Source organism: Neophocaena asiaeorientalis, unplaced genomic scaffold (assembly GCF_003031525.2).
Source record: "Neophocaena asiaeorientalis asiaeorientalis breed wild unplaced genomic scaffold, Neophocaena_asiaeorientalis_V1.1 scaffold40, whole genome shotgun sequence".
NCBI classification, from domain to species: domain Eukaryota; kingdom Metazoa; phylum Chordata; class Mammalia; order Artiodactyla; family Phocoenidae; genus Neophocaena; species Neophocaena asiaeorientalis.
Genome location: NW_020185335.1, coordinates 5,570,110 through 5,576,776, shown reverse-complemented (window position 1 = coordinate 5,576,776; position 6,667 = coordinate 5,570,110). Strand labels below are relative to the sequence as shown.

General features: G+C 40.1%; 1 non-coding gene across 1 annotated transcript; it reads right to left on the bottom strand.

Moving 5' to 3' along the window:
• Nucleotides 1-454: 454 nt before the first annotated feature.
• On the bottom strand, nucleotides 455-561 carry LOC112393554 (U6 spliceosomal RNA). The gene has a single exon (XR_003001950.1). It is a non-coding gene; the product is annotated as a U6 spliceosomal RNA (small nuclear RNA).
• Between the last annotated feature and the right edge of the window lie 6,106 nt (nucleotides 562-6,667).

Genomic DNA, 6,667 nt, shown 5'->3' with positions numbered 1-6,667 from the left:
ATGTTGTGTTAGTTTCAGGTGTAGAGCAAAATGAATCAGTCATATATATACCTATAACCACTTTTTTAGATTCTTTTCCCATATAAGTCATTACAGAGTACTGAGTAGAGTTCCCTGTGCTATACAGTAGGTCCTTACTAGTTATCTATTTTCTATATAGTAGTGTGTATATGTCAATCCCAATCTCCCAAGTTATCCCTCCCACCCCTTACCCCCTGGTAACCATAGTTTGTTTTCTACATCTGTAACTCTATTTCTGTTTTGTAGCTAAGATCATTTGTACCCTTTTTTTAGATTCCACATATAAGTGATATCGTATGATATTTGTCTTTCTCTGACTTACTTCACTCAGTCTGATAATCTCTATGTCCATCTATGTTGCTGCAGATGGCATTATTTCACTCTTTATTTACAGCTGAGTAATATTCCATTGTATATACATACCACATCTTCTAAAAATATGAAACACTTCACAAGTTTGCATGTCATCCTTGTGCAGGGGCCATACTAATCTTCTCTGTATCGTTCCAATTTTATTATATGTGCTGCTGAAGCAAGCACCAAAGTAAGTTTTTAATGTATTTAACTATTCTGAACAATTCTGAGCAATGAATAACACCCCACCATGTGATTCAATGTTATTAAATGGGTCACCTGGACCACATGGATGACAGGTGATATGAGTCCCACACTTTGGTGAAACACTGACCTCAGCCATGGATAAAGAGTGTTGCATTCTGACTTATAAGGGAAAAGAATCTGAATCGCTGTGCTGTATACCTGAAACTTACCTGATGTTGTAAATCAACTATACTTCAATTAAAATTTTAAAAATAAATAAATAAATAAGGAACAACCCAAAACATCAAAAAAAAAGTATTACATTCTGACAGACATATTTAGCATTCAAAGCTTCAATTCAGGGTGAATAAACAAAACTGCTTATCATTCCCATTAATATATAGACTGCATATCATGAAATAGCGATCCCCTTAATAAGGAAGGGAGGTAAAATGACACTACCTTATTTCATCCTTACAGTAACTTTATTTAAACCACTATCTCAAAAAAAAAAAAAAACCCACCTCTATCTCAAATCTCTACTTACAGGTGAGGTAATTGGAAATTAGGAAAATATTTTTTCCTGGGTCACGTTTTTAGTTGTGAGGATCTCAAGCTTGGACCTAAAATTTTCTGCCTTCAGAGACTGCCATTTTTATTATTATTAGTGTTGCTGTTATTATCATTATTATTAAGTCTACGACAAGAAGGGACATGAAAAAGCACAAGACTTCAGAAGCTCTTCCTTGTGGTACTTCACTAGTTCTCAAACTTGGTGGGCATGTAGTTTATGAATGCTGATATAGATCTTCCCCTTTTTTCTACACTGGAGGAAAACGTGGCCAAAAAAGAAGTGACCAATGAAAGGTTGTAAGAGCAAATATGAATTAAAAATAAGAGGCTCAGTTCTTCCTGTTGAAAATAAGGGAAGAGGCTTCACCTGCTTCTTCTTTCAGCATCTACTTTAGAAAATTTGTTGGCTCTATCTCTGTTTCTTTGAAATGCATATAAATCTTACTAAAAGCTAAATCAGCCTCTTACCACTTTTATGACCCAGGAGTGTCTTTCTCAAGGACCTAGGAACCATCTCTTTGAAATGTCATCATTAAGGAAGACAGCACCTGTATCTCGCATTTTCTGTGAGAGGGTCAGAGCCTGATTTGGCAGGTGCCTTGTTCCAAAATGACCTACTGTCATTTGATTTTTCCTTTGAATAAATCATACTAGCTAACACATATGATCACTCCAATTACCAAATGAATTTAGGATAACCTATGTGGACAAATGGTGCTGTCAAGCCTGCTGTTTGAGGATGAGTCATTGTTTATCCGCTTTTGGTCTGTTCTTTAGTGGAGTGCCTGCACTGTGCATCACATTCTAGTTTAATGCTTATTCAGTAATAAATCTGTCTTCTTCCTCTTCTACTTTTTGCAGAGAGGTTTTGTGGGTTGGCAGAAGATCTTGTTTTACTAATCTTTCCCCAGCATGGTCACACAATGAACCAGGACTGAGTGAGTTAGAAAAGGAAACACCTGATTCCTGGCTGGATACTCTTTCTATTGGCCCCGATTCCTCCTAACAGTGAAGGGGAGCAAAACATACCACCTCAAAATATGCCTCTTTGGCATACTGATTATTTTCAGCTGGTTATTTTTAAGAAAGAGCAGACATAGTGAAACTGAGCAGGACCGAGTGGGACTCCTGGGCACAGAAGCATTTCTGTATCCCTCCTTTCTTGTTTGTACAGAATGGGCTTCAGCTTCCATGTCCTTCCCTGAGTTCCAAGGGGCAGGTTCAAACAGTTGCTAATTACGGGAGGGAGGGGATGCAGAGACAAGGGAGGAACAGTCAAGAAACAATAGTGCAGCCTTGAGACAGGATCCTGGTCCTGCCTCAAGGGATACACATAACAATATCTTTGAACTCTTCTACAGAACTAATACCCCCAACAAGTGGAAGATGTTAACTAGCTGATGAAGCATTCTTCATTCCAGGGAAGGTCACAGTTTGATGACCTTGAGAACCACAGAAGCTCTTCAAGAGACCACCTGAGGCCAGATTAAAGGAGTGCAGGCCCTGAACACACCCTGATGCTTAACAACCCCACCCTTGAACCAATGCTATAAAACTCCTCACCAAATCCTCCCGGGTTGAGACACACAGTTTTTGAGGGCACAAGCCCACTGTGTCCCCCTTTGCCTGGCAAAGCAATAAAGCTATTCTTTTCTACTTCACCCAAAACTCTGTCTTTGAGATTTGCTATGGCACCAGTGCAAAGAAGCCGAGTTTTGGCATCCATAGAAGATGCTCTGAAAGCTTATCCTTTCATAAGAGACGTTGACATTTATAAGGGACATCTCTATTTGTAAAAGTTACAGACTCCTCTCTGTACCAAGAAGAGAAGGCTGACTCTAAAGATCCAGAAACTCTTATCAGTGGAGAAGGCAATGACTTAAATCTGCACAACTTCACCTTTGTTTACTGTGCTTTTCCTGGTCCCCTCCAATAAGTGGCCTCCCCCTCCCCCAACATCTTTTGTCTTTAGCTGGAGATGGTATTTAAGGCCGTGACTTGGGCCATTTAGAGGAGTTATTCAGTTTATCTCCCATGTATACAGGAGGTATACATGTTATTAAACTTCTCCTTGTTTTTCTCCTGTTAATCTGTCTTTTATTACAGGGGGTGTCTCAGCCAGGAACTTCAAGGGTAGAGGAAAAATGATCCTTCCTGCCCCACAAATGCATACTGTTTTATGTTTGCTACTGTTAACTGTGTAAGTCTTCTCCCTCAAGTGAGTCTGTAAGTTCCTTGAGAGCAGAACGTGTGACTAAAACACTTTCTGTTATTTTCCCAATGACTAATAATGTGCCAGGGATGTGGCAGAGTCTCAACAAAGGCAAGTTGAATCACTGAACTTCAAAGAATTAAGTCAAATGGACTGTGATCTTTACTCACTACCAGACTGTAAAAACAAGCTCAAATGGAGTTGCTTATGCTAAGCTCCACACTAGTTAGGTAACGTCCTAGGTAAGCACTAGTTAGGTAACGTCCTGATAGACCCCTACTACCCCCCAAAGGAAACTGACCTTGTGATAACCAGCGTTTTTTGTCTAGTGTAACTTCCTTGTTCCCGTTCCCTTCTGCCTATAAAAGTCTTTCATTTCATACAGCTCCCCGGAGCTCCTTTCTATCTGCTAGACTGGATGCTACCTGACTCAAGAATCATTACATAAAGCCAATAAGATTTTTAAATGTATTCAGTTGAATTTTTTTTAAACAGTTTAGTGGCATTGATGGGATCTGGAGACTTCTGACAGCTTTAAGGACAAGAAGAAATGCAGGCATTGGTACCTGTGAACCTTTTTGAGCTCTGTTTCTTTTTTTTTTTTTTTGCTGTCTCCAAGGGCCGTGGGTAAGTTCCTCTTAGAACTAAGCTCTGCTGTCTGTGTGTTGAGCTCCTGATCGAACTGGCATTGCAGTCCACGGTTAGGGAGTCAGTCTAGACCGACAGGTGGCTCTAACTCAGCATGAGTCCTTAGCCACTGGTTAGTGTGTGATCCTGGCCCAGGGCTTCAGCTGGCAGACAGTTCCAGCCAGAACCTGAGTCCCCAGCCTTTGGTTGGCCCACAGTCCCCATTTGCTGGGTTCTGCTCGTTTAGTCCGTAGTTCCACTTTGGAAACTACTGGTTGTGAGCACGTAAGGCCTTCTCTTGGCCAGTCCGCAAGACCATCTCCTGGGCTGCTGCTGGTGTGCACAGCTCTGTTTCCTTGTTAACTGTTGATTCCTATGGATGCGTACATGAGGTAAAGGAATAATAAATCTATTGTCAGTGGGAATCTTGGAAGCCAAAGCCACAAAACTGGTGGGCATGGATCGAGCACATAAAAACTATTATAGCACCTGCCACCAAACTCTAAGGCGCCTGTGCTAGAATAAGCCGGTCATGGAATAGGTTGGATTGACAGTAAGTTGCTGGCCAACCTCATGAAAATTTCCATGCCACGAGGCACAGTGTAAAACACCACACTATCACCAACCCAGTGGCACATTTCTCTTGGGTACTAATTTGTCTTAGGAGAGACCTAATAAGTCTTAGCTAAAGAAACAGGGTCCTCAAGTTTCAAAGAATTCAGCATGCCAGTGTCTGGCACAACTGCATTCTTTTATATCTAAGAACTGTGGTCCTGGAAGCTGTAGATATTTATCAAAATGGCAGAATCTTACTGAGACAACCTAGGATTATAATTACTGTTATAGGGAATGTTCTCACTAGACAAGAACTTTCATCTAAAAAGGACACTTGAAAGGAATGGCTGCCAAATCAAACAAACAGTATGGGATACCTACTTCATCTGGCATGCAGAAAGCTCCAAAAGCCTTCAGTACTCCAAAGTAGCTTCACTGGAAGATTCACTGCAAAAGGCTAAAAAAAACTAAAGACACAAGAGGTACCTACAACAAAAGACTCAGACTTACATGACTCCTGCTACACTCCTCTATCCTCCTTTACCTGAATATTCAGAGTCTATGAATCCTCTATCTGAATTGCTTTTCCACTTTGAAGAAACTACAAGACCATAAACAAACGTCCAAGTCAGTGGCCTAACTAAGTGGCCGAGTTAGTGGCCTAACAGACAAGCCCATATCTACCCTCCCATATGAGCTGCTCAGTTTATGGGACTCCAAGGGATTCCCTGGTAAACTGTTACCAGAGGGGAAAATAAAATTAAAATTAATGGAAAACCTTGCCAAATTCTGGAAGGTATCAGAGCTATAGTCTACTTTAAACCCCACTAAGCTAAATGTATGCAAAGGAAAAACAAACAAACAACAACAAATATTCCAAAGACAAAGCTCTAAATCTATAACATGGCAATCTTTTGATTTCCATCATAGGTGAAGATCCTCTCGCTGATATAAAGAAGCAACTTAAAGATAAGTAGTTAGAATGGGAAGGACGGGGAGCTTTTGAACTCATCCAGGTTGCAACCCAATTCTTTGAGGAATTAAAAACAACCCTCCTTGTCTTACAAACTGAGTCTTTACAATAACAGAAATGCAGCTCTGAAAGCAATTCAATGCCCACCTATCCTGTTACCAAACCTCCCCTATTCATCTCAAAGTCTTGTAGATATTGTAAAATTCTGGCCTTAGGGGGGAAAAGTCCTTCTCGGAGGAACACGCGTTCTTTCTCTGTGCCTTTGAGTTGTAAATGTTCTACCAAGTTTCTCCAAGCACTCTTATCTAGGCCATCTCTTTGAAATGCAAACTTCAGGAAGGTAATTCTTATCAGAAGGGTAAAAAAGAGGGGGAAGGCTATTTGGAAATTAAGCAAGTGAAAAATCTTAAGTTTCTGTTCCATATATATCAGTAAAAAGCTTTAGCCATCTGAGCAGAAAATTCATTCCCTCTGCCAGAAACAATTTAGAACCAACTTTTTTTTTTTATAAACTAGTGGTTTTTGCATTATTGTACCTGTCTCATGGCTAAAATTTTAAAACAAAAGCTGTAAGATATCTGTTTTTATTTGTCTGTGTGTTTATGTATGTTATAAAATCTGTGATTTTTTTTGTACCTCTGTATGGTATTACTAAAATTAATTTGTGAAGAGCTCCATTTAATTGGCTGAAAGACAAACAAGCATTTATAAAAGAAATCAAGTATACCCTCAGAAATATAGAAACTAAGCCAAATGTTTTAGAAGTTCACATGACCTAGGATAATCTTCAGTAAATAAAAGCTAGTTTGTTGATTGAATTAAAACATGCATGTCTTTAGAATTATCAGCATTAAATATAATACTTTTATTCTACCTAGGTTTACTAAAAGTCAAATAAGTGGAACTGAAATGGAGCAAAACACTGTGAGGCCCTCCCTGGTACAAATCTTTTCTATGTGCCCTGTTTCTTATTTGCAGGAAAAGGGCTTCAGCCTCCTTGTCCTTCCCCGAGTTCCAAAGGGCAGATTCAAACAGTTGCTAATCAGGGATGTGAGGGAGTGCAGAAACAAGGGAAGAACAGTCAAGAAACAACAGTGCAGGGCTTCCCTGGTGGCGCAGTGGTTGAGAGTCCGCCTGCCGATGCAGGGGACACGGGTTTGTGCCCC